Source organism: Narcine bancroftii, chromosome 1 (assembly GCF_036971445.1).
Source record: "Narcine bancroftii isolate sNarBan1 chromosome 1, sNarBan1.hap1, whole genome shotgun sequence".
In the NCBI taxonomy this organism is placed as follows: Eukaryota; Metazoa; Chordata; class Chondrichthyes; order Torpediniformes; family Narcinidae; genus Narcine; species Narcine bancroftii.
The window spans coordinates 447,490,091-447,515,904 of NC_091469.1; positions in this window are offsets into that span (position 1 = coordinate 447,490,091).

Consider the following 25,814-nt stretch of genomic DNA (forward strand, 5'->3'; position numbering starts at 1 on the left):
TGTCGTTCGAGAAGCTCTACACTATTCAGAAAAAATCAGTCTCTTGATTGTAAATTCCACCAATTGAAATCATCTTCCTTGATTTGCAGAATCCATAGGAAGTAAAGAGAAACCAATGTTTCAGGCCTTGGCCCTCCGTCAGGCATATAAAGATCACATGATCATAGAGCCTGAGAGCAGCAGTTATTATAGACACAGGGAGAGAGTGGGAGAGAGGCTCTCACATGATCCTTTGACGAGAGGACAAGAACCTCTTCAGGGGAGGCATCCTCTTTCTTTGTTGTAGATAAAATTCGAGTCACTACAGGATTTCTCCTGATCCTGATTTTAATTTTGCCGAGGCCATTTAATTCAATACTCAGTCAAGTGTTGTTTTCATGTCAAATTCACTTCATTGCCATCTCTTTGAGAAGGCTGCAGCAGACTGTGGAGTTGGTCCCAGAAACACTCAGATGCAGCATTACATGCTTCTAACAGCCATGCTATCATTATGTCTCAAACTATCTGACCATCTCTTCTATCCATTAATCCCCCACCTTCTCTGCTTTTGAAAACTAATATGCTTTTCGTTCTTCGCAAAAAAAAACTGCTGATGGAGGTACTCAATGGATTAGGGAGCAGAGGGATTGATGCAGGGTGTTGACCCAAAAACATCAACAGTTTGTGTCAAAATTCATGAAATGTAGATGGTGGTGTATGGGGGGGGTGGGGGTGGAGGGGTGTGTGGGGTGTGGTGTGAAGAATAGTGAGGCTGAGGAGACTCAGGAAGGAGGAGTGAGGATGAGTGAAGGTTCAATAAACAGGACAAATGTGATTGTGCCCAATTGAACTAGAGAGGAAACCACTGGCAGGGAAAAAAAGAAGACATCTCTGTCAGAACAGGAGCCACACATTCAGAGAAAGTGGGAGAATGGAGTGGTGACTTTAGAGGACGGAGAACAGGAGGGTGTGGATAATGGTTACTAGTTTGCTTCCCGATATGGAGACAGGAACTTTGAGTAAGAGGAAGAAAGTTGAAGAGAAATGTAAGTGCGAGCAGGTGGAAATTGGCAGAAAGCAAGCAGGATCCTTATAAAACAGGAAGAAGCAGTGAAACATTCACCAATCTAGTGCAGTGATTTTCAAAAATTTTCTTTCCACTCACATACCATCTTAAGGATTCCCTATGCCATAAATGCTCTGTGATTAGTAAGGGATTACTTAAAGTGGTATGAGAGTGGAAAGAAAACTTTGAAAACCACTGTTTTAAACGTACCTAATTGACTCATTATGTGCACGGTTTCATAACTCCAAAGGAAATTGGCCAATGACAATTTTTCACAAGCAAAATACTTCAGTAACAATTGGGTCTGGAGCAGTGGTTCTCAACCTTCCCTTCCCACTCACAGACCACCTTAAGTAATCCCTTACTAATCACATAGCTCCTACAGCATAGGGATTGCTTAAGGTGGTCTGTGAGTAGAAAGAAAAAGTTTGAAAACCTCTGCTCTAATGGAAAGAAAGTACCAGAGTAGGACTAAACTAAAGGGTATTGGTTTAAGGTGAGAGAGGAGAAATTTAAGAAGGACTTGAAGGGCATTTTTCAGTCAAAAGATGGTCCATGATGGAACTCGAAGCCAGAAGAAACAATAAAAACAGGCACGATTATGACTTTCAAAAGATATTTAGAGAGTTATATGGACAGAAATGGCTTTGAAAGATATGAACTAAATAAAGGCATATAAAACAAGACCAGAATTCAAAATTGGTTGGCATGGGCGAGTTGAGTCAGAGGGCCTATTCTGTGCTGTCTAACTCTAGCTAAAATACTAAAATAGGCAGAGAGATAGATATAGTTTGGATTTATGCAGATTCCCAATGCCATACGGATAGTTTAGACAAGTCATTGGCACTAATAATGAACTGCTGAAAGCTTCAAGTAGACTCGTGGAACTGCAATGGCCCAATATGGATTTGTTCTGATTTTGAATTAGTTCAGAAAGGAAGTAACCATGACACAAATAGGAAGACTTTCACCCAACACGCAGTCTTTTTGGGGGCAGATATAACTTTCCTGAAATCTATCTTGAATCAAATTTTATCCAAAGAAAATTATTTATTAATGGGTTCATTAATTCCAGAAAGGAATTTCACTGCTCCTCCCATTGATTTACGGCTAAAATATATTTTGTACATAAAATTTATAAATCTGGGAATAGTGGGAATGCTCAATAAACCATTGTAACTTATTTGTTTGAAACTTGCGAAAGAAGGGTATGAATCTTTTAAATTTAGACATACAGCACAGTAACAGGCCATTTTGGCCCATGAGTTTGTGCCAACCATTTTATACCCAATTAACCTACAACACTGGCATGTTTCATATGTGTTTTTCTATGGGTTAATGTGATTAAATTGCACTATTGCAATTACTGGGGCAGCACGGTTAGCACAACACTATAACTGCACCAGCAAGCCAGGTTCAAATCCAGCGCTGTATGTAAAGAGTTTGTATGTTCTCCCAATGTCCGTGTGAGTGTCCTATGGGCACTCCACTTTCCTTCCACCTTTCAAAATGTACAGGAGTTGTAGGTTAATTGGGTATTTTGGGCTGCCCAGGCTCATGGGCCGGAAGGGTCTGAAACCACGTGTATGGCTAAATTTGAAATGTAAAATTTAAAATTACAATACAGTTCCATGAAGGTTAATGTGAGAGAACACTACAAATGATAATTGTTCCAGAAAGGGAAGAAAAAAATTGATCATTACTTTATTAAAACCTCAGAAATGAGTAGAGAGAGAGAGAGAGAGAGATAACGGTATTGAGATCTCATCTAATTCAAGATATTAAACTATGAGAAATTCAAGTTCAAGTTTATGATCATCTGATTGTACTGAGACAATCAGATGAAGCAGTGTTTCTCAGGACAACTGTGCACATCCCAAGCCACTTTCTCATTGGCAAACCACTAAATTGGCGGGTGAACAAATTGTTTAGGAAAACCCGTAACGCTGTTCACACTGGACCAAGAAAAAAATGGTTCTGTGAGCCCTTTTACACTGCCTACCTGGTAGCACAGAGCAAAGCAGTGCCTATCCTCCAGCGGTTACGTTCTGAGGGACACATCAAGCAATGGCGGACCGGCCCTCCTAAAATTCCATGTGGCAGAGGAACTCCCCAATGAATGCTCCGTGCATACAGCCCTTTCATTATGCCAAGGCACATTGGGACATGGCGCCTTCAAAGGAAAGTTTTTAAATGCAAAGTAGACTTTCTTTCAACATAGCATGACCATTGCACATTATATTGCACCAAAATGTTGGCAGAACAAGGTCTTCATACAATAGAAAAAGGGATCAGATTCTGCACCATGGTTACTAATGTTCATATGGTGGTGTCCATGCATAATGAATTCTCTTTCTCTCTCTCTTTTTCTCACTCTATCTCTCCTTGATTGTTGTACGTACCCACTTTGTTGTGTGTGTGTGTGTGTGTGTGGGTGTGCACGCGCGTGTGTGTGCGGGCACGGGCACACGTGTATTTCATCCCCACTGCAACTTTCCCAAATTGTGATCGTATGTGTTTTATTGGTGCTACTAATTTCCTACAATCCTTTATAAATTGTTTTATTAAATTGTGCATGTATTTTCCCACGCTCTTATTTGCGTGTGTTTTATTCTCGCTATGATTTTCTGATACTGGAGTCGGTTTAGGGCTTATACTGTGAGGTAAATAATGCTTAATTATGTTTTAATTAAACATAAATAAAAAGATTATATTACATTGATCAAATTTAGTAAATTTCATTCAAAGTTTATACTATTCCTTTTTAAAATCAGTGTTGTTATTTGAAAGACTATATTTTGTTTCCTTTATGTTCCTGCAAGAATGTCATCTAATTGGACCCAGCATATCGGGTATCCCGTTCACATTGGGCGACCGGTTTGCCAATTCAAACTGGATTGACAATGTCACACCCCACCAAGGCAATTCATCCCCAGGATGATTTGTCCCCCCCCCCCCCTCTGGTTCGGGAGTGTTCTCACTAGCTGGTGAACCAGTAGATTGGCAGTTAATTACTGGATTCACATGCCAGTGTGAAAGGGGCTAATGATATACATAATACACAATGTGTAATAATCACTCTATATACATAAAGATAACATTTTAAATGAATGTAATATTTTGGGATGATTTACTCAGTTACAGGATATTGTTCATCAAACAGCACAAAATATTTTCTCATGCTAATATATTTTATAATTTTTAATGTAGAAACAATAATTTCATAAATGAAAAATGTAATGGTGCAACGATTGTCAGTGTTAGCCTATCAAAAATACACTAATTATTTGAAGACTACAATAAAGAAGGAAAAACCCAACACCCAACCCCAACCAACCAATTTTCCCCTGCAACCGCTGCAACCGTGTCTGCCTGTCCCGCATCAGACTTGTCAGCCACAAACGAGCCTGCAGCTGACGTGGACATTTACCCCCTCCATAAATCTTCGTCCGCGAAGCCAAAGAAGAACAATATCCCTTTTCAACAGTTTTTGATTTTCCAATCACTGATTCAATTTTTGTTTAAAAAGTGAAGTCTTTTATTGTAAAACATGACCTTTTATTTAGTTCTGCAGTAGTTAATCATTTTTTTCTGCGATTGTGGAAATGGATAATGCATTTTTTTTTGTGGAAAAAAACAGTATCTCCTTTAAAATTATGTATGATGTTATTACACATCTGTTTTAAAACTATTGATCAGCAATCTCCTTGTGGCCAAAGAGATCCTGAGATGAAGCTCTTGGTCTAATCCATGGATTAGACCAAAAGCAGAATATAGGCTGCTACAATTAAATACAGCGATCCTTTGAAATAATGTATATATGTTTGAACAATGGATGAGACACCAGTTTCAGTTTGCATGTTGTTTTTTTTTTGGCATCCTTTAGATCACAGGACAATTATCAAAATTTACCCTTGTAAATTACGCACAACGTTTTTAAATTAAACAGGTTATTTAAATTAAATAAATACTGCATTATCTATGGGAGGTCATCTATTCTACATGGCAACAGAAACTAACACCATGCAAGTGCTTGGTGTATGTATTTCATGTGGCATATTTTGAGTTTCATGTGGCAGGTTTCAGTTTCATGTAGGATTAGTGTAAATGTAAGATTTTTGTACATAAGAATGTAAGAAATAGAAGCAGGAGTTGGCCAGCTGACCCGTCGAGCCTGCTCTGCCACTCAACAAGATCATGGCCATGGACTCAGTTCCAGTAACACACTTTTTCCCCCATAAATCTTAGTTCCCTGCCATGCTGAAATCTGTCCCCAAGCTCTCGTCTTTTTGGTTCAAAAAGTTTATCATCTTTCTGCCAATATACGATAAAAAATAGCATTTCTCTGGACCTCGAGACACAAATCACACAGTGCATAATAATCACATATATGCATAAAGGTATAATTTGAAATAAAAATATCTAAATAAATGAAAACAGCTTTTATCCTTTCATCTTATCTATTCCTTTCATAAATTTATGTTTCCAAAAGGTCGGATTCATCATCGATGACTCAAAAGACCGAAGTTGAGCAAAACTAATAGGTTTTTATTAGCAATAGAACGAAGGCACATCCCTGCTGGTCGACTGTCCTAAACTGAGGGGGGAGGGGGGCTGGGGGACAGTCACCTTTATTCAGGAGCCTATGGGAGGAGCCACCCGTACAGACGGCCAATGGGTTTTTTAAAAGAGTACAGCAGGGTGAAGTGTTGGTGATACAATCACAAATTAATTCTTTCGGGTGGCTTGGTTTTCCGTTGTGACCATCATAGTACCTGTGGCCCAGCGATGGGGTCCTGGACAATCTGGGGCACCTGTATGTGGTCGACAGCGTTGAGCTGGTGGGTGCACAGTGGGTGAGTCTGTGTGTCATTTATTGGCCCAAGAGAATGTGCCATGGCCCTGGTGCATCGTAAGTGGTGAGGGGTAGGAGGGGTGTGAGGCTATCAATGGTGGTTTCCAGATTCCCGGAGGGTGCCAGGTTCCTAACAGTGACAGTGTCTTAATGCCCATCAGGGTTCGGTATATCAGGAGTTGGCATGGAGGAGGTGGACCCTTTCAACCAGTGGGTCGGTCTTGTGACTCCTCACATGTTTCTCAAGTAGGACCGGCCCTGTGGATGTCAGCCATGCCAGCAGTGTGGTCCTTGTTGCTGATTTCCTGGGAAAGGAAAACATACGTTCATGTGGTGTGGCATTGGTGGCCATACAGAGAAGGGAACTGATGGAGTGGAGCACCTCTGGAAGGATCTCTTGCCAGCGGGAGACTGGGAGGGCCCCTAGACCACAGCTTTCCAGACCATAACGTTCTCCCTTTCCACCTACCCGTTCCAGCTGAGGTTGTAGCTGGGAGTCCAGCTTGTGATCAGCAGATTCTGGCACAGCTCATCACTCATAAATGAGGGCCCACAGTCGCTATGAATGCAGCTGGGAAAGGTAAATTAAGTGAAGAGGCTCTGTAGGGCCTTGATAACTGTGGCAACTGTTATGTTGAAGCAGGGGATGGCGAATGGGAAATGCAAGTACTTATCAATGATATTGAGGAAGTACACATTGCAGTCTGAGGAGTGGATGGATCCTTTGAAGTCGACACTCAGGCGTTCAAAGGGGCAGATGGCCTTTGTCAACTGCGCTCTGTCTGGCCAGTCAAATTGTGGGTTGCACTCTGCGCAGACCTGGCATTTTTTGGTTATCAACCTGATCTCTTTGATGAAGTAAGGCAGGTTGCGGGCTTTCACGAAGTGGAAGAAATTGGTGAATCTGGAGTGACAGAGATCATTGTGGATGGCTTGTAAATAGTCGATCTGTGTGCTGGCACAGGTTCTGGGGGCTCGTTGAGTTTCCCAGGCCAGTACAAGATATCGTAATTGTATGCATTTTTACGAACTAACAACCCTTTTATTTTTTTTGTTTGGGACTAAAGGAACTTTGTTAACACTAACAAAGGAACAGCAATGGTAAATTCAAAATAGTTGTTTTTATTAAACTATTAATAACATAATATTTCTTATTTATCTCTAAACTCTAAATTTTACCCCACTATGCACAAATGTAAAGTGTGTGTGTGTAAAATTGAAGTCCCACTCTGAAAAGTCAATTTTTAAAATTTCAGCATCATTTTAGACTTGCTTGAAGGTCTTAAATTCTCAGTTCAGAAATAATTACAAAGCACTTTTAAACATTATATCTTTAGGCCTCTTTACTCATAATTCTTTTCATGAGATGTCTTGAGATATTCTTTAAATAGAACTGACCATCTTTTGAGCCACCAATGTACCTCCTGTGAAAAGGAGAATACAAGTCCTGTCTTCCCTGGATCAAACCTTTTTCTTTTTACTGAAGATTTTGGAATCTGTTTTCTGCACAAAGAATCTGCCCTCTTTTCAAAGAGACAGTGAATGTGGTTATTTTCTTCCACAATGAATTCACAAACCAGGCAAAGGTTAAATGAAGTGACAATACAAAAAGGGACCCAGTAGAAATCTGTCCCCTTTTCCAAAGAGACAGTGAAGTGGTTTTCCTTATTTCAAAAGCTACTTATTCTGTGTTCCCTTTTCCTAGGAGTAACATATAACAGCACCTATTCTGGTTATTGTAATTCAACCCTGTCTTTTACAAGGCTCCAACCCCTGTGTGTCACAAGGATTTGACTTCTGTACTCTCCAAACTGAACTGATCCATCAACAGACAGTCGATGTTTCTGGCTAAAACCCTTCATCGGTACTAATAAGAAAGTAGGCAGAAGAAGAAAAACAATTGGTGGGAGAGGGGAGGTGCATGAGCTGGCAGATGATAGGTGAATGCAGGAGGGAGGGGGAAAAGGTTGATGGGGAAGGATTGGAAAAAAATGTGAGATACTAAGGAGGAGGAAGAGGTCAGTAGATGATTGAAAAAGAAGAAGTAGGTGGGGAATGAGAGAAATTATGGTGTAGGTGGCACATGGTAAAGCAAAGGAGGCAATTGGTCACAGGGATCAGGGAAAGCAAGAGAGAATAGAAACAAGGAAGATAAAAGTCATTGCAATTTGGAGAAGTTGATGTCCATTCCATCTGGTTGGAGTGGTGTTTCCAATTTGTATATGGCCTTAAGTTGGCAGTAAAGTAGGCCATAGACAAATATGTTAGTATGGGAATGGAAAGTATAATTAAAATGGTTGACCACTGGAAGATCCTGCCTGTTGTGGTGGATGGAGTTAAGTTGCTTCACAAAGCAATCTTCCTGTCTATGTTCAGTCACCCTGATGTAGAGGAGGTAGTTGCAATAGATGACCCTTGTAGATTCGCATAAAAACAGGAAAGGTTGTGCCTCGTGAGCCTAACTGAGTTTTTTGAGGAGGTAACAAAAGAAATTGATGAGGGTAGGGTGGTAGATGCAGTTTACATGGATTTTAGCAATGGATTTAACAAGGTCCCCCACGAGAGACTCATCCAGAAATTCATGAGGCATGGGATCAGTAGAACCTTGGCTGCATGGATAAAAAATTGGCTTGCGAGTAGAAAGCAGAGAGTAGTAGTGGACGGAAAGTATTCTGTCTGGAGGTTGGTGACTAGTGGAGTATTGCAGGGATCTGTTCTGGGACCCCTGCTCTTTGTGATTTTTATAAATGACCTGGATGAAGAGGCAGAAGGATGGGTCAGTAAGTTTGTAGATGACATGAAGGTTAGAGGAGTTGTGGATGGAGCTGAAGGTTGTTAAAGGTTACAAGAGGATATAGACAGGTTGGAGAATTGGGCAGAAGAGTGGCAGATGGAATTCAATTCAGATAAGTGTGATGTGATGCATTTTGTACAGACAAACCAGAAGGCTTTCAGGGTCAATGGTCATTTAATTAAGAGTGTAGATGAACAGAGGGACTTTGGATTTCAAATCCGTACACCCCTCAAGGTCACCACATAGGCTGATAGGATAGTTAAGAAGGCCTATGGAATGCTGGGCTTCATTAATAGGGGAATTGAGTTCAGGAGTAGAGAGGTCATGTTGCAACTCTACAAATCTCTGGTAAGACTACACTTAGAGGATTGTGTTCAGTTCTGGTCACCTCATTATAAGAAGGATGTGGAAGCTATGGAGATGGTGCAGAGGAGACTTACCAGGATGCTGCTTGGATTTGAAATCAAGTTTTATGACTCAAGGTTAGTAGAACTGGGACTTTTCTCTTTGGCATGTAGGAGGATGAGAGAAGATTTGATTGAGGCATAGATGTGGTGGACAGCCAGCACCTTATTCCCAGGGCAGGAATAGCAAACTCCAGAGGACAAAATATATAAAGTGAAGGGAGGGAAGTTTAGGGAGACATCAGGGGTAAGTTTTTTTTTAATGCAGAGAGTTGTGAGTGCCTGAAAAGCCTTGCCAGGGATATTGGTGGAGGCTGAAACATTGGGGACATTTAATAGACTCTTAGACAAGCACATGGATGAAAGAAAAATAAAGGCTTACAGGGTAGGAAGGGTTTAGTATTTTTTTAAAGAATATATTGTTATGAGCCCAGGACTCCAAAACGGAGCAGCAATAGAAATTCACCCAGACAATGGTTACTTAAACAAAAGTTGCTTTTTATTTTCTTTAAACTTAAAAACAGGATCAAACTTTAACTTACTACTATTAACTTAACCTAACTTAACCCCCTTCTAATTCTAAGTGCACGTGTATGTAATGTGTATACATTCAGGAATGTTCTTTGCTTTAATAGTCCAACAATCCACTTCTCACTCCTCCAAGTTCACTGGGATCAGGCAATTCTTATACTGTGCACAGAATTTAACATTTATGAATCTTCACCAGGCTCTGGTGCTTAAAGTTAAATGGTTACCACTCAGGAAGGTTCTTGTTGATTTGAGAGATATTTGTTGTTCATTGGACACATACAAACTGACTTCCTCCGATTAGTCACTTCGGAGTCTTGCTGAAGAAACTTAACCCATCATGGGTTTTCCAAATGATAACTTCTTCTTCCAGGTCATCACAGAGTTCTTCTTTCTTCCCTTATTTCAGGAGAAACACTCAAGCCAGCCATTTCCTCTTGTAAGGATATAGAGCTCGTCGAAAGAACCAAAGACTTGTTGATCCAAACCAAGGCTTTTATTAGCAAAAGACAGGAGCTCTTCACAGGTGGCCGACCAGTCCGGAATGATCCGACCTGGCTAGGGACACAACCCTTTAAGGCCCAGACAATAGGCGTGGCTTAGCTCTCAGCCAATCACTGTAAGCACAGTCTAGATACAGTAACTATATACACGATGTACATTGGTGATAGATCTGTACTATCACATTCACCCCTTCTTGGAGAACTGACCCTGGAAAAAAAAACAACAAAAAACGAGGGAGAGAATGAAAGGAAGGGGTAAGTCAAGGACTGTAGCGGTCAGGGGGTCTGATCATCCGGCATGACCGCCGTGGTGCCGGGATTGGGGTCGCTGGGATGGTGTCGCCAGCGGGCTCGTCGGGTGCGACTGCTCCGTCGCTCAATTCCCCAGTCGTGTTGTCGGCAGGGTGGCCCGGGTCGTTGGGGTGCTGTTGGTCCTTCTGTTGCGGCACGGGGCCTGGGGAATAAAGAGTTGGGGAAGGTTGGGATGGGGGGTTTGCTGGGTCTACCAGCTGCTGAGCTAGGTCCCGCACCGAAACAGTGTCCTCCCGCCCGTCTGGGAACTCAACTTAGGCGTAATGTGGGTTCGCGTGGAGTAGTCACTCGGTCGACCAAAGGGTCATTCTTTGAATGCCGGACGTGGCGTCGCAAAAGGACGGGGCCAGGGACAGTGAGCCATGCCGGTAGAGTGGTTCCTGATTCGGATTTCCTCGGGAAAAGGAACATCCTTTCGTGGGGGGTGGCATTTGTTGCAATACATAGGAGGGAGCGGATGGAGTGTAAGGCACTAGTGAGAACCTCCTGCCAGTGAGAGGTGGGGAGACCTTTAGACCGGAGAGCCAGTGTAACTGCTCTCCATATGGTGGCATTCTCCCTCTCGACGTGGCCGTTACCGCGTGGGTTATAGCTCGTGGTCCTGCTTAAGTGATACCTCACTCCAGAAGGTACTGTTGCAGCTCCGCGCTCATGAATGAGGACCCCCGGTCACTGTGGATGGAATTGGGGTATCCAAATATGGCGAAAATACTGTGAAGGGCCTGTATCACTGAGGTAGCAGTGGTGTCTGGGCAGGGCACAGCGAACGGGAAGTGGGAGTACTCGTCGATGGCCGTAAGGATGTAGGCATTACGGTTGGTCGACGGTAGGGGCCCCTTAAAGTCTACACTAAGACGCTCGAAGAGGCGGGTGGCTTTGATAACGTGGGAGTTATCCGGACGGAAGAAGTGGGGCTTGCATTCAGCGCACACCGAACAGGCTCGGGTCATGGAGCGGATCTCCTCGACTGTGTAGGGTAGGTTGCGCGCCTTGACAAAGTGGGCAAACTTAGTGACCCCTGGATGACAGAGCGCCTCATGGAGTTTCTGTAGTCTGTCCATCTGTATGCTGGCGCACGTCCCCCTGGAGAGTGCGTCAGGCGGGTCGTTGAGCTTACCAGGCCGGTACAGGATGTCATAGTTAAAGGTTGAGAGTTCGATTCTTCATCTGGCGATTTTGTCGTTTTTTATCTTACCACGCTGGGTGTTGCTGAACATGAAGGAGACCGCGCATTGATCAGTCAACAGTGTAAAGCGCCTCCCAGCGAGGTAATGTCTCCAACGACGCACCCCTTCAACTATGGCCTGGGCCTCCTTCTCGATCGAGGAGTGTCTACTCTCTGGACCCTGGAGGGTTCTGGAGAAGAAGGCTACAGGCCGACCGGCCTGGTTCAAGGTGGCTGCCAGGGCGAAGTTGGATGCATCGCTCTCGACTTGAAACGGGACAGACTCATCGATCGCGTGCAGCGTCGCAGCAGCGATGTCGGATTTGATTCGATCGAAAGCCGCTGTGGCTAAGGTTGAGAGGGGAAAGGAGGTGGTCTTGATAAGAGGACGCGCCTTGTCGGCGTAGTGTGGAACCCATTGGGCGTAATACGAGAAAAGGCCCAGACAGTGTTTGAGAGCTTTCTGGGTATGGGGGGGGGGGGGGGTAAGTCCATTAGGGGACACATGCGGTCAGGATCTGGCATGACTATCCCGTTCTCCACCACGCAACCTAGAATAGCGAGTCGTGTGGTCCGGAAGACACACTTGTCCAAATTGTAAGTCAGGTTCAGCCTAGACAAATTTGTCTAGGTTGGCGTCGTGGTCCTGCGTGTCGTGGCCGCATATGGTGATATTGTCCAGATACGTGAAGGTAGCGGTTAGCCCATTCTGGTCCACCATCCTGTCCATTTCCCGCTGGAAGGATGCGACACCATTCGTGACCCCGAATGGTACCCTGAGAAATTGATATAGCCGCCCATTCGCTTCAAAGGCCGTGAATGGTCAGTCCTCACAGCGGATCGGGAGCTGGTGGTAGGCCGAACGTAGGTCAATAGTGGAGAAAATGCGGTATTGGGCGATCTGGTTCACCACATCCGTGATGCGTGGCAGGGGGTACGCATCCAGGAGCGTGAAGCGGTTAATGGTCTGGCTATAGTCGACCACCATCCGTAGTTTTTCCCCGTTCTTGACAACAACCACCTGGGCTCTCCAGGGGCTTGAACTGGGTTCGATGATGCCCTCATCCAGCAATCTACACACCTCGCTCCTAATGAATTGCCTGTTTTCGTAACTATATTGCTGACTTTTGGTGGCCACAGGCTTCCAGCCAGGGGTGAGGTTTGCGAAGAGTGCTGGCGGGGCAATCCGGAGTGTGGAAAGGCCGCAGGATTGGCCCCGGGGCATGGGGGCGGGTTGCTCGGGTGCTTCTGGGGTGGGGCGATGGCAGACCGAGAAGGGGGGCGTGGGGTCCCCCAAAGTGTAGGGACACCATTCAGAACTGACACTGGAAGTCTAATCCCAGCAACACTGGGGCACACAATTGGGGAAGGATGAATAATTTGAAGTGGGTGACCATTACGCCCTGTACTTCCAGCGTGGCGATGCAATACCCCTTTATCCCAGTCGAGTGCGACCTCGTCGCTAATGAGATCCTCTGGGTAGTGGGGATAATGTCAAGTCCCCAATGGAGGGCCAGATCTGGCTGGATAAAACTGTCAGTTGACCCAGAGTCAAGTAAGTGTCCATGCACTTTAATCAGTTCCATTGCTCTGGTGAGGGGATGAGAGCATTGCTGGTTTAGTGTTATTGAAGCAGTTGACAGGGGAGTTTTGCGCGATGACGTCACGCAACGGGATGACGTCACGCAATGTGATGACGTAGTCAATGCTCGAGGAGCAGGTTGGAGGACCTCCCGGAAGTGATGTTGTGGCGGCGTCGGCAGGTGAATGGTAAGTAGTGGGGTTTGTAGTTGCTCGTGATTGGCGGTGGGTAGGTCGTTGGTCGCGGCGGTCGGGCCCTGGCGGTCGTCAGCGATGGACACTAGGGTGAGTACCTGGTTGGCCGCGGGGGTGGCTGTGGCGGCGGTAGCAGCAGCGGTTGCGTCGGCCCTGGGGCTGTCTGTGGTGGCGGCAGCAGCGGCGGTAGCGTTGAGTGTTCCGCACAGGGGTGAGAGGCGGGCCAACACCATGGTTGCGAGGGTGGGCTGCCCCTTCCGGGTTCGGCGTCTCCGTGACGTCAGGCGTGGCTGTGCAGGGGAGCCCTCACTCTCATTGGACGAGAGCTCTGGGGAAGAAGAGTTTGAATGGGATAGTGGCGGTTGGGCTTCACACGAGGCACTGTGTTTGCCGGCGGCCATTTCAGACCTACAGACTGCAGCAAAGTGGCCCTTTTTAAGGCACTTCTGGCACCTGGCTTTTCTTGCTGGGCACTGGGACCTGCTGTGTTTGTCCCTCCCGCAGAAATAACATTTTGGGTTCGCAGGGGGCAGGGTAGCAGCAGCCGACAGGCCGTCAGTGGTAGGGTAGAAGGGCACTCTACTCACATCAGAACGTGGGGTCCAGTCCCTAGAGAACTTGGTGGACTTTAAGGCTGCATCCTCCATTGTGATTGCAATCCGGGCCACGTCCTCTAGTTTTTCTACCCCTTGCTCGAGCAAGCGCAGCCTCACTTCGTTCGATCGGAGCCCGGCCATATAGGCATCCCAGACGAGATCATTTGTGATCTCGGCAGCAGTTTTGTCCACACAGTTACAGTCCTTGCCCAATGCCTTTAATACTTGTAAATATACCCTGCTGGACTCGCCGGGCTGTTGCTTCCTCGAAGCAAGCACGAGTCGGGCATGAAATCTGTTCACCGGTTGATTATACAGTTCTTTCAGTACCTTTATGGCTGCGGTATAAGTGGTCTCATCCTGGATGTTCTCGTAGACTCTCAAGGACACCATAGACAGCAATGCTGTTAGACGCTGGTTATCCTCCTCCACCTCAATAAATCTCAGGAAGTTTTCAAAGTTCAGCAGCCAGAACTTAAAGGCTTTGAAGGCTGTAGCTGACTGTGGGTCAATATTAAGTTTTTCTGGCCGAGTTAAAAGCTCCATCCCTTTCAAAAAAAATTCTTTTTGCTAATAAAATTGAAGAGCTCGTCGAAAGAACCAAAGACTTGTTGATCCAAACCAAGGCTTTTATTAGCAAAAGACAGGAGCTCTTCACAGGTGGCCGACCAGTCCGGAATGATCCGACCTGGCTAGGGACACAACCCTTTAAGGCCCAGACAATAGGCGTGGCTTAGCTCTCAGCCAATCGCTGTAAGCACAGTCTAGATACAGTAACTATAAACACTATGTACATTGGTGATAGATCTGTATTATCACAAAGGACTACAAGGGTTTTGAACAGGCTGAACTCAGAACTCAAACCCTCTTTCTTTCAGGTCACCACAGAGTTCCTTTTCTGTTTCCATTATCTCAGGTGAAACATTATACAACCAGTCCTCTCCTCTTGTATGGACCATAAGGGCTTTGACCAGGCTGAATTAAGAACTCACAACCTGTCTTCAGATGTTTTTTTTTCCACAAACTTGCCAGCTTGTCCTATTCCAGTCCCAGTTGCTGCTGCTGAACTGTACAACTGAATTCTCTCTCTCTCTCTCTCTCTCTCTCTCTCTCTCTCTCTCTCTCTCTCTCTCTCTCTCTCTCTCTCTCTCTCTCAGAGAAGAATCCTGTTTGTTCTTTCCTCTCTCGGCTTGTAAAAGCCGAAACGTCTCCCAAGGCTCCAAACCTAAGCTTTGAAAGATCTTATCAGCAATTGAGCACTGACTTTCCCATTTGCATCTGCTTTTCAAATTCTTTCCAAAGCAGTTCCATTTTCTTTTGTAAAGCCAACTGGAGCCTGAATGTCTGGTTTCAGCAAAGCTCTTGCATTTTAAATGAGATTTATTGAGTGAAGTGTTTCTCTGTGTGTGAAGTGACCTACACTAAACCCCCATAATCTATCTCTTTTAAAGACATATTTATTCATAACAATATTAATATAACCCATAACAATATGGGTTGGCACAACATCGAACATTTGGTATTTGCTACCATGGGCGGCTGTAAGAGGCTAGTGTTTGTTTGTACTGTATTGAAGGCAAAGATTGATAGTAATCTGAATAGTCAGGGTATCAAAGGTTATATGAAGAAGGCAGGGGAATGGGGCTGAGTGGGAAAATTATTCTGCTCATGATGAAATCACGGAGCAGACTCGATGGACCAAATGTCCTACTTATGCTCCTATAGCTTATGGTCTAATATCTTCCTTAGAGGACATCCCAATGATCCACAAAATTGAACCCCATTCCCCTCCATTAATTGCTTCCTATGTACAATACCTATCCCTGTATTAGAACCAAGTGCTACACCTGCACCTCCTCCTTCAGCACCATTCAGGGCCCCAAACAGTCCTTCCAAATGAGGTAGTACATAAACACACACAGTACAGGTTCTGTGGCCTGCTGATCAGCCAATGCTCTATCCATGTTAGTAGCTTTCTTGTAATTCCATGGGCTCTCATCTTGTGAAGCATCCTCGTGTGTTGCACCCTGTCAAAGGCCTATTGTAAATCCAAATATACAACATCTACTTTATCTCCTTTGTCTATCTTACACAAAAGGGACATGTTGAACTAGAATTAGCGAGGGAGCAATATCCTTGTGGTCATGTTTGCTAGAGCTGTTGGGGGAGGGGAGTGAGTTTAAACTAGCGAGGCAAGGGGATAGGAACCAAAGGGTTCTGTCAGATGACAGAGCAATTGGTGAAATAGTAACCTGCATATAGTATGAATGTGAGGAAGGGCAGGCACAAGGAAGGGGAGCACAAATTCAGTCAGCTGGAATGTGTGTACTTTAATTCAAGAAGTATTAAGAATAAGAGTGATGAACTTAAAGCACGGAATTACTATTTTGTGGCCATTATGGGAACTTGGATGATGCGAGGACAGGAAAGGCTGAGCAAGTTCCAGGATTTAGATGTTTCAAAGGGATAGGGAGGAAGGTAAAAGACAGGGGAGTGGCATTGCTATCAGGGATAGTATAACAGATGCAGAAATGGAGGATGTTCTGCAGGGATCATTTACTGAGTCAGTGTGGGTGGAACATGCTCTACTGTTCTGTGTTCTATGTCCTATTCTTATAGAAACATAAGAGACTGCAGATGTTGTAACCTGGATACAAGAAAACTCTTGGGTCAAATAGCATTTGTGGAGGTAATGGGAAAATTAAGGTTGTCCACATCAGGACTGAGAGTGTCAATCCAAAAGAATGAGAAGGAAGGCAGGGGCTACTACGTGATGGGGGAACCAGGTGAGGTGGAAGATGATGGGCTGTTGGAGGCAAGAGGAGGAAGGGGGAGGTGAGAAATAGACACCAGTGGGTAATAGGTGGAAAACCAATAGACAGGTGGAGCCAGCTAAAGGGAGAAGAGGGTGAATGTACAGACAGAGGCTGGAATCAGATAAGGGAGGGATGATTGGCAGATGGAACCAGATGGGCAAAAGTAGGTCAGAGGAGAAGAAAGCCAGATAGAGAAGTGGGTGGGTAATATGTGGTTGGAAATGGGAAAGATGGACAAAGGGAAAGCAAACCTAGGTGAACTGGATTATTTGGGAATAGAAGATAACATTCCCATCACTGATTGCACTGTTTATCTGTGGGTTTGTCAACTGTGAGAAGGTCCTTGTTCCTCTGATTTCCCTTTGGCATGAATGGTATGGACAGATTTCTTTACATTTTACTGTCATTTTGATTTGCTCAAAATCAACAAGATGTGCTGATTGCCTATTTCATTTTGCTTTTGGTTTGTGTGATGGAGCGAATTGTTTTACATACCACATTCAGATTCATGTATTGTTGCAAGCAAGGAGGATAGTTTGGCTCATTAAGACAATGTAAGTTCACCACATGATCCTGTTGCTCCACTAATTTTTCCTGTAACTAATTTTCCTCACATTCTCATCAAATTTCCTTAGATTCCAGCCTTCCTCTGTACACCAGGCACAACTTACAGTGATCTATTAATCTACCAACCTGCATATTTTTGGGAATCGGGAAGAAACCGGAGTACCAGGGGAAACTCACATGGTCACAGGAAGAATATGCAAACTTCACAGACACAGTGGAGGACAGGGTTAAATCCATATTTATGAAGCTGTGAGGCAGTATTTCTACAAGATTTAGTAGTGTAAAGTAAAAGTATACCATATATACTCATATAATAGTCAATCCGTGTAAAAGTCAACACCTCCAACCCCTCTTTTTGGCCCCAAAATCTTGCATTTTCCATATATCCAGAGTAAAAGTTGATTCCCCTATTTTTGGCCCTGACCACCCACCCACCCCAGCTCCCGACACCCCAGACGCAGCAAATTTGACCCGGAAAATTGGTCCCCAAAACTCAGCTATTACACAAGTATAATCAGAAGTCCATCTAGATTTTACTCCTTATTAGTCATTAGTTGTAGGTGATCATTTTTCAAAAATATCCCATGAATCTTTATCACAAGAGAGTAGGATGATTCATTTTTTTCTACATCTACAATTTTTTGTGATCCAATTTCCAATCTCGTAATTGGACCTTGAAATATGGGTCGTTCCTCCTGTGGGCAGGATCAAGTTCAGAATGAAGATAAAATAGCATGAGGTCAAAGCTTAGCCTTTGTCATTTTAACAGTAAGTTAATGCTATGTTAAGAACCACTGAACATACTGAGTATCATTGTACATTTACATGTCCATTTATCATGTTGGTTCATTTGTTCAGATTCAGTTTAATTAGATTAACCATGAAAATTTACTCCTCAAAATCTGCAGGGTAACTTACAGTTGACTCAGTTACAGAGACAACAGCAAGATTATTGTTCCTTTAATCAACGGCATTATTTGATTTTGGCTGGAGATATTATTGCATCCCTCAATGCCTGTGCAAAAACATTTGGCCCATATATTTCTGATTAATTACTGTACAAATTCATTGCTGTGCATGGTTCAAATAATACCCATTTTATTTATTGACATAATTGTCATGGCTAGAACCATGCATAAGTGTTAAAGAAAGAAAATATGACATGGCATAATAACCAATGCAACAACTCTACATTGTTCCAGTGGACAAATGAGGTTCTCATCAAATTTCACTCAATGTAACAGCAATAGTTCAAAAGAAACCCCATGGGAATTATAAAACAAAGGGCTAAAATTACGGCATCTACAGAAATAACAACGTTCAAATGTGTTCTAGCTTTGAATCCCAGCCCAGGTACTATTACTGCCAGTTGCAGCGAGTGTATCCCTCAACATAAAGGGTAGGTTATCTTTCAGACCCACTGGTGCCTACAAAAGTTGTGCAAATAAAGTTTCTGACCAGCAGATAAACAAACCTTGGCTCTTGAGAGCTAGAGATGGCTGTTCATATTTATACTTACGAAATTGCACTGTTGATGATAAAATTGGAAGGACACACAGTTGCATGTAAAACATCAACATGCCAAACTATTACGGTAACCTTGAAGGGATGTGAGGTGCTAACAATGCCAAGCCAACACTGCTTATTTACATTGGGAGATATCCTCATGCAGTAATCACTGGCTGTGATAAATGGCTTCACCTCACAAAAAAAGCAATCTCAGCTGCAACCTTTACCTCCCAAGTAAATAATCCACACTATGCCCACTGTAAAATGTGCCCTGCCTTCTCTCCCTTTTGCCACACACACTTACCTCTGCTTCCTGCCAAGTTACACGTACGGATTCAGTGATGATTGATCACCCATCCAGCCAAACACTGTACAAACAATCCCTCCTTGCATCTGTATACAGTCTCAGACATATCCTGGATTTTCTTTGAAAAAGAGACTGCAATCTGCCTCGGGCATGAAATCCAGTGTTCCTGATGTTTTTATTGGGATATGTGTGCCTTTCTGTAACATTTCAGAGGGGAGACTATGCAAACTTCACATCGTATTTCTAATTGCTCTAGATACGTTATGAAGTTTGAAATAGTTTCAACATTAAAGTAGAAGAAACAGTCAAAAATAAATCTAGTCTTCCATAGGCCATGTACAATTATTCCAGAACGCCCTACCCCTCATTTCTGCTCTTCTGTCTTATACTTCCAAGTCCTCAAAAGTTATAAGAATCTAGGAAGTAAAGGGTAAAGTATTTGTGTTCCATAAGATCTGAGACTTTCATCAAAGTTAAAGGTCTGTCCTAAGGATGCTGCATGACCTGCTGAGTATGGACTTCCCTGTTTAACTAGAATTCTTATTGTTCTTTATTCTTTCATAGAGCCTCTACTGGTGTGTTAATTCACATAATGATTATACAGCTCTGAAGACTTGAACCCCATGACTTACTCTCTCTGAAACCAGAGTGCAACCGACAATGTCCTGGTGAGTACAACCTGTGGTGAAAGAGACCACACAGTAAATGGAATCCCTCACACTCTCAAATGTTTTAACAACAGCAGGAGATGTGGGATTGGGCACAATCAGAAGCCATGGAAACAGAGCAGTGCAATTGCTATTTTTTTAAATAGATATTTATTTAGACCTTCATACAGCACAGTAACAGGCCATTTCAGCCCATGAGTCTGTGCCGCCTAATATACACCCAATTAACCTACAACGGTACATTTCGAATGATGGGAGGAAATCGGAGCCCCCGGGGAAAACCCACGTAGACATGGGGAGAACGTGCAAACTCCTTACAAACCCCAGTCCCAATTGTTGGCATTGTAAAGGTGTTGCGCCAACTGCTAAGGCATCCGTGCCACCCGAAAATTTCATGTTGTTTAATACAATTTCTCCCATTCAGTCTTTAAAACCTTTTCAGGTGACTGTAATGGCATCACACTTTGGCTATCAGTAATGAAGAGTGAGGAGACAGAATTGCTGGAGGAACTCAGCAGGTCAGACAGCATCAATGGATAGAAGTAGTCAGTCGAAGTTTCAAGACTGAGCGAGTTTTCAGCGATGTCAGAGATATTGCAGGGTAAACTCAGCAGCTGTCAGATAACTCCGTAAATGACCTGGCAAGCTTTGATGTGTGGTTTGCTTGCCTAATTTATTCTGCAGTGCTTTGTCATTTAAATCCATGAGGGGAAGATGGAACAATATCAGATAAAGGCTATAGAAACCAGGCCAAGTAAAATGACATTTGGCTTCTTCATTTTCAAACTGGAGTCATTTTTTTTCCAAGTCAGTATTTAACCTCAATCTTAATCTTCATGGAAAGTGATTGATTTGTTATTCCTAAACAGTATTCATCCTTGTAGACACATAAGCTCCCACCTCCAAAATTAAAAAAATTAGCATAAGGGGGTCAACTTTATACTGCTTCATGTGCACCATTTAGAAAGGGGAGATCAAGGAAATACACACCTGTCTGCATTGGTGGACAGCAGTGGAGAGGGTTAGTTCCTGGGAGTTCATGTATCAGAGGACCTCTCCTGGGGCCAGCACATTGTGGCAGCTACGAAGAAGGCATACAAACACCTCTACTTTCTGAGAAGTCTGAGGAGATCTGGCATGTCATTGAATAATCTATCGAACTTCTAGCGCTGTAGTGTGGAAAGTATACTGACTGTCTGCACCATGACCTGGTTTGGAAACTCAAGGGCCCAGGAACAAAGAAGGCTGCAGAAAATAGCAAATTTAGCCATAAGAACATAAGAAATAGGAGCAGGAGTCAGCCATCTGGCCCGTTGAACCTGCTCCACCATTCAATAAAATCATGGCTGATCTGATCGTTGAGTCAACTCCACCGACCTGTCTTTCCCCCATATCCTTTATTATGTAAAAATCTATCTAAATGAGCCTTAAATGTGTTTAATGAAGTAGCCTCAACCTCTTCCCTGGGTAAAGAATTCCACAGATTCTCTACTCACTGGGAAAAACAGTTTTTCCTCATCTCCATCTTAAATCTACTCCCCTGAATCTTGAGGCTGTTCTGGCCTCATCTACAGTGAAAATAATTTTCCTGTCTCTATCTTATCTATCCTTTTCATAATTTTATATGTTTCTATAAGATCACCTCTCATTCTTCTGAATTTGAGTGAGTATAATCCCAGACATGGGTCAACCCATTCATCTCTGGGATCAACCTGGTGAACTTCCTCTGGACTACCTGCAAGGCCAGTTATATCCTTCCTCAAGTATGGAGACCAGAACTGCACACAGTATTCCAGATGTGGCCTCACCAGTACCTTGTACAGTTGCAGCATGACCTCCATGCTCTTGAATTCAATTCCTCTAGCGATGAAAGCCAACATTCCATTTGTCTTCTTAATAACCTGTTGTACCTGCAACCCAACTTTTTGCGATTCATGTACAAGCCCTCCCAAATCCTTCTGCAGTTTTATGCTGCAGTTTTTCACCATTTAAATAATAATCTGCTCTTCTATTTTTCCTACCATAGTGGATGACCTCACATCTACTAACATTGTACTCCACCTGCCAGACCTTTGCCCACTCACCTAACTTAACTATATCCTTCTGCAGGTCCCATCCATGTAAAGTCATCTCTGTGAGACACTGCCTCAGGAAAGCAGCCAACATCATAAAGGGCCCCATGGCCCTGGTCACAATCTCTTCTCTTTGCTAACTTCAGGCAGAAAGTGCAGAAGCGTGAAGTTCAGCACCTTTGGTTCAAGAACAATTTTTTCCCCCAACAGCTATCATGTCCTTGAACCTCCCCATACTTTCCTTACCCTAACGATAAACTATCCCAGCACCACCAAAATATCTGTCTGCACAGCTGAAATAGCATTTGTTTTCTTGCACAAACTGTAACTGTGAATATTGATTTATCCGTCCTTCCATATTTTTAATCTATTTTTCTGCCTTGGCTTATTGTGGTAATTTAATGTACACAATTATAGTTGGAGTGCCTTATGTACTTGCTTGGCTACAACAAGTAAGAGCTTTGGAGCAGTACATTGCACTTCAGTATGTGAAAATAAACCTGCTCAAACTCAATTAAATTCAATGAAAAGAATACAATTCCAAACAACTCATTTGCCCAGTTAATGAGAGAAACACGGAAACTACTGATGCTGGAACCTTGAGCAAACAATGAGAAAGTGGAGAGACTCAGTGAGAGTCTGGCAGCATCTGTGAGCTGATCATGGAGCCAGAGATCAGTTTTGATAAATGGTCCCAACCTAAAACAGTGACTGACCATTTTGATCCATGGATGCTGCCTGACCCATTGAGTCCCTCTAGGTGTTTGCACCAAATTAATCAGATTTCATGCTGCTATACTATAAATGGTTGCAATATTGCATTTGCCATCTCCTGCTGGGGCAGAATATGAAGTCAATGTTGAGTGTGGAATGTGTCTGGAAGATATAGCTACATGGGAGGGGACATCAAAGGTTAGAACTCCTTTCATTGTTAGACCTTCCAATTGTTGCTTGGAGCTTTTATCAACAAAAATGTGCCACCCCATGAACTGTCAATATTGCCTTTAATATTGCTATACTTTTCAAAGATCCATATTTCAGTCATTCTTATACAAAATTAAAACCAGGCCATTTAGGCTGTCATACAAAGAAGCAAAACAATTAATGGCTCTTCCATCCATATCACCTTAGAAGGAAGCAGAGGACTGGTGCAGAAAACGGGGAGAGCACCTCCCGTTTGAGAAGGAGAAGCACAGAACGCCTCCAGTTTGAGAAGGAGGAGACGATCCACGGGATGGTGACCATGGCACTAAACCAGTCAGGGGCTGCACGGCTGAAGAACTCACAGGCAGCAGGCTACTGGTGACTGCAGTCAAAGGGCTCACACTGCTGGAGACTGGCTGAAGAGGCACCAAGTATCAAGTGGCACTGAAGGCTTGCTGATCATATCAGAGGTTGGGATCTGGAGCTCAGGTTGCCAATGGTTTGGACTGGAGTCTGTGTGGCTGTAGAGGCTGCAGGTGTGCTGGAGGTGAATCCACGAACACACAGCAACTCTGGGAGGACTTTCTTTTTTCCTCTTTCTCTGACTGTAAGAGGTGCCCAGCAGTTTCTGCTGATGGTGAATCTGTCAGCCTTGTGGCAGACTATAGCAAATTTTGTGTACTAATGCAAGTTTTATTACATGACAATAAAGGAATCTTGAATCTTTCCTTGTCAGATGTCTACCCATTTTCCTGAAGAAGGAGATTATTCTGGAATGTGCACTCCCCATGAATTCAGACATTGCATTCCAGATCATATCTTTCTTTTAAGATTTAATAAAAACATTTAATGATAGGGAGTTTGTTACCATTTTTGAAAGTTACCCTAGACATGATCTGAAGGCAAATAAGATAGCTTCAAAATAAAAATGTTCTGTCAGTAAATTTCTACACCTGCCTGGTAATCAGTGTTTGCATAAGAAAGTAAACATATAAGAAAATGAGAGCAGGTTTAGGTCATTGGCCCTCCAAGCCTGCCCAGCCCTTTAATGTGATCATGGCTGATCTGCCCCAGCCTCAACTCCTCTTCTGTGTCAGCATCTCAAAGCCCTAAATTCCCTGATCTTTCAATTGCACACGTTAAATATCTCTGATCTGGCCACCAAAAGCGACCTGAATAAAAAAAATCATAATTTCACCCCCTGTGAGAAGAATTTACTATTCACCTCAATTTTAAATGGTTTCTCCTTAAACTTGTAACTGTGTCCCATTGTTTGAGATTCTCCCATTAGTGACATCTAAACTATAATAAGAAGAAGGTGATGATTATTGAAGTCAGGAGAGGGGGCGGAGTTCACACCACTGTCTACATGAATGGTAGACTTCCAGTTCTGCAGAATAAATATTGTATATTTCACCATATAAGTTGAGTCATGAAACCCCAGAAAAATCTCTCAAAAAATGGGGGTTGATTTGTACGCTGGATATATTTTTGAGACTTTAAATTCAGCTCAAAATCCAATCTGCCCTGATCCAGCATATAATTTGACCCCTGAAAAGCCTAAATAAAACTTGACTGAGACAAATTTTCATTGAGATTTTTATTGAAAACAAGAACACATTTAGAACCTTTCAAAATCACTCTCGCTATCATTGTCTGAAGGTAAGATGGCGGCAAGCACATTCATACTCTCACTGGTTAAACAGTCATCATATGGGTCCCAGTCTGTATCTGATGAGGCGGTTTCAGCTTCGCCGTCAGTGTCCCGCAATAAATCATCTTCCGTGCCATCAATTGCACAAGAGATACTGGACTTTTTAAGCAATTTTATCACAGCCTCCATTTTAACTTTGTCCCATGCCTTGAGCATGAAGTTACACAGCACATCAAGTGATGTAGCAAGCATAGCCCTGCCTTTTGTAAACGATTATTTTGCTCTTGACATCCATGTATTCCATTCCTCATGCACTTGGTCTTTGAATGGCTTGTTCAAGCAGACATCGAGAGGTTGCAATATAGACGTCAAACCACACGGGATAACTGCCATGTAAGAAATATGTAGTGTTAATCTACTTTTAATGTTCTCTATTAAGTGGCTACAAAACGTATCCCAGACCAGCAAACTCCGTTCTTTGCGTAAACCACCTGGCCACTTGTTCCACACATCATCTATCCATAGTTTTACACCATTTTCATCCATCCATCCTTTTTCATGAAATTGTTACAAAAAATATTTGCAGGAAATTTCATTTTCAGTTTAATTTTGCATTTGAAGATGACCATGGGTCTTAACTTTGTCCCGTCAGCCACAGTAAACCTGGTCCATTTGTGGCCTGTACTTCTGGTTTGCACAGTTTTAACACCTTTCCATTCCCCTGTTCTATTGCCTATCATGTCAAAATTCATGGGGATTTCATCCATATTTCCAATATTTATCAATGCAAATTGATGTTTCTGCCGGTTACATATAATAAACTGGTGAAAACTTACAACTTTATGATCAAGATCATTTGGTAGTTTCTGTGCAATTTTTGTTTATTGGCGTAATACCAGATTTTTCTTGTTCATGAAACGATTGCACCTGCCTAATGTAGCCTCAAAATCATCACTAAGGTCTGGGTGTGACTTAGACCACTGCAGTTCAATAGTTCATATTTTATTTTGGGTGACTATGTAGCAATTTTGCCTCTGTTCACCTATCCATTCTGCAACATGATTTTCCAACTCTGGCCAACAAGTGATTCTTTTTCTCAAAGAACATTGCCTTTTTGATATGTTTTTATTAGTCTTTTCTTTCTCCCTCCAGTCTCTAACCAACTTCTCATAAACATCAAATTTTCTTGCAACAGCACAGCTGTTGGTTTTCTTGGCCATTTCTATCACTTTCAACTTAAAGATCACTTTGTCCTGGCCTGCACATGAAGACGCAAACCGGCTCACAAAATGGCCAACGAATGTGTTGACATGCGGACC